Genomic DNA, 2848 nt, shown 5'->3' with positions numbered 1-2848 from the left:
ACTCAACCATGTTATGTGCTTAAATGAGCTTCAAAAATGGTCATCAGTTGATAATTTGCACTGCCAGCCTCCCACTTCCGCCGAGTCTCTCTTTTCTAACCTCATCCACTCCCTTCTCCTTGGTCTTTAACCTCTTCCTCTAACCCAGCAGTGAAACCTATGAGTTCTTTGAATTATTTCATTTCTCCGGGACAGCAGAGGGCCATTCAGTAAATGTTTCCTAAGTGCGTCCTGTTTTGTATTCCCCCCAGATTTCAAGAAAACTAAATGAAAAGAAAATTAAAAACACTTTAGAATAGGAATCTTTGTTTAGGATATTCCATACACAGGCAGGTGGTGATAAGTATGACATCAATTTTGTTAATTTCAGATAAATTGGTAAATTATTTTTTATTTACTAGAGTATGTTAACACAATCAGTTTTTGTTTTATTATTTCAAGAGCTTCTAAAATTAGCTTTCAGAAAGCGAGGCACTGACTTTCAGATTCCAAGACGTGTTCCTAGAAGTTGGGCGGCCTGGTTCTTACTGTCCATGAGAGCATGTCCAAACCTATAGGAAAAGTTTTTGAGTTTATTTGAGCCAAACTTTTGAAGACATGCCCTGAAACAAGACCTTGATGAATGGAGCAAATGCTCAGAGAAGGGCATTTTTTGCAACCTCATTTCATATGTTTGGAGTCAAAGGGGAAAAAAGGAAGGTGCATGGAATCCATTGCTGGTAGGTTGCGGAGGCAGGGGAAGCAAAGGGGGAAATCTCTAGGATCAGATGAAAAGCAAGATGGAGAGACACACACTCCCTTCGCTTTGGTGAGTGCAGGAGAGGTCACAGTGAGCGTCCCAGCACCTGGAGGTGGGTGGTGTGTGGGAACAGGAGCAACAGGGCGCTGCCCTGGCGCCTGTCTGCGCCCCAGGAGTCTGGAGAAGAAACAACTGACCTTTCAAAGGCTCGTTATCTTAGATGTGGAAGCACCGGCACAGGCTCCCTTCAGGTAAAGCTGACCTTCACGGGGGAAGCGGCAGGCCAGGACGCGACCTGCCCAGGGAGGAATCTGTGGTCAGGTCAGACCGTCCTGAGTGGTTACTTGCGGTCACTGAGCCATCAGGGTTATTCCATGCCTTTCATCGCATTCGTTGCTGTTTGTTTAGGCTCCTCTGCATTTATTGCGGGATGTACTAATGGAATGGATTTATTTTTCTGTCTGATTTCCATTTTCCCCATCACATCCATTTATAATAATTTTTGATGGAATTCCTGGCAGCACAATTTTAAAGACATGTATTAGGGTGTTTTTTTTAATGAATTTCTTCCAGCAGCATTATGTGACTTCTGCAAAAAATTCATTGATTGTCGCTAAGAGCTTTGGACAGAGCCTATGGGTGAGTAGTTCCAGACATAACGCCACCTACTCATGTTTTAGCACCAAGAGAAGGAGGTGTTGTCTTTTCTCAGAGTAGATTCTTGTCACTTGACCAGTTCAAACGTCCCTTACTTCTTTTCCTCAGAGAGTGGGTGCCCATGTGACAAGGTCGACTGTAAGTGTGCTAAGTATGAATGCCGGGGGCTCAAAAGCGGATCAGCCAGTTTACCTTGAAAGTATAGCCTAAATCCTCAACTGGAAAAGGGACATCCAGCGGGGCCTTGGGGCTCCAGGACCCTCTCTCTGCCGGCATCTGAGGTAACTCTTCCGCGCTGTAGAAGCTGCTTGAACAATTTGTCTCTTTCTCCTCCCCCCTCCACTCCCTAAGTGAGAACTCTTGCCAAGGGGGTGGGGTTTTCTCAGAATCAGAATGTGGGCTCTGTTCCATTCCCTGTTGTTTACTCTGCCCATTGGATCCCCAAGAGTTCCCAGAAAACCAAGAAGCTAAGACTAAGGGAATTCAGGAAAGAAAAAAGAGCTCTGAGGAGCTGGCCATGAGCAGACCCAGCTTCGGAATGAAACTGTCTGGGGCCGACTCACCAGGATGGTCCCGGGGTCACTGGACCGCTCTAGTCTATGCGTTTAGTCCCATACAGTTGGGCTATTCCCACAGGAAGTGGGTGGAGGTGAGCGCAGTGAGATACAGCCTGGAGAGAACGCTGTGGATGAGAGGAGGCAAGAGAAGCATTTACTACGTCCCTCCTCCTCGGGGCACGGGGCTGGAGAACCTGAAGAAGCTGATGTGTGCATTTCTTCACTTGTAGCGTTGAGGCACACAGATTATTTGCATAAAACTGATCCAGTCCCAGATCTAATCTGTCTTTGGAGAGAAACAACTGAGAAGGTCTTTCAATCAGGCATTTTCCCATAGAAATATCTGATGCAACCCCAAGGAGGTGGGCACAGCTGCCTTACTTACTACAAGGAGTAAACCATGCTGAGGACCGTGAGTAAATGACTAAATTTAGGGGTGTCGAGGAAGTAACTTCAGGTGAACAAAAAAATCAAGCAAGATTCTTCAGTGCTTGGCTTGTGGAAATATAAAAAGCAATTTATTTTAGGATAGAATTTGGAGAAATTCTAGGGAAAAGTTGGAGGTGGCTCTCTCTAAAACAGTCAACCAAAAATGTAACCAATGAAAATGATTTGTGAACATGGGATTTAGAAGTTGTGGTTTGTTTGTTTTTTTGTTAACCCTCACCCAAAGATACATTTTTTCCATTGATTTTTAGAGAGAGTGGAAGGGGGGGTTAAGAGAGGAGAAAGAGAGAGAGAGAGAGAAAGAGAGAGAGAAAGAGAGAGAGAGAGAGAGAGAACATGATGTGAGAGAGACACATAGATTAGTTGCCTGCCAAAAATGCCCTGACCCGGCCAGGGATCAAACTTGCAACCCAGGTAAGTGCCTTTGACTAGGAATGGAACCCATGAC

At 45.2% G+C, this 2848-nt stretch overlaps 1 long non-coding RNA gene across 1 annotated transcript; it reads right to left on the bottom strand.

The window, feature by feature from the left end:
* Positions 1 to 364: 364 nt before the first annotated feature.
* Positions 365 to 2241, bottom strand: LOC118670729. The gene is made up of 3 exons (XR_004972465.1): positions 1960 to 2241; positions 937 to 1034; positions 365 to 551 (listed from the first exon to the last, which is right to left on the bottom strand). It is a non-coding gene; the product is annotated as an uncharacterized LOC118670729 (long non-coding RNA).
* Positions 2242 to 2848: the final 607 nt, after the last annotated feature.

The sequence above is a fragment of the Myotis myotis genome, unplaced genomic scaffold, assembly GCF_014108235.1.
Source record: "Myotis myotis isolate mMyoMyo1 unplaced genomic scaffold, mMyoMyo1.p scaffold_m19_p_16, whole genome shotgun sequence".
Lineage (NCBI taxonomy): Eukaryota > Metazoa > Chordata > Mammalia > Chiroptera > Vespertilionidae > Myotis > Myotis myotis.
The sequence above is the reverse complement of the archived record's forward strand: the minus strand, read 5'-3'. Positions and strand labels throughout refer to the sequence as shown.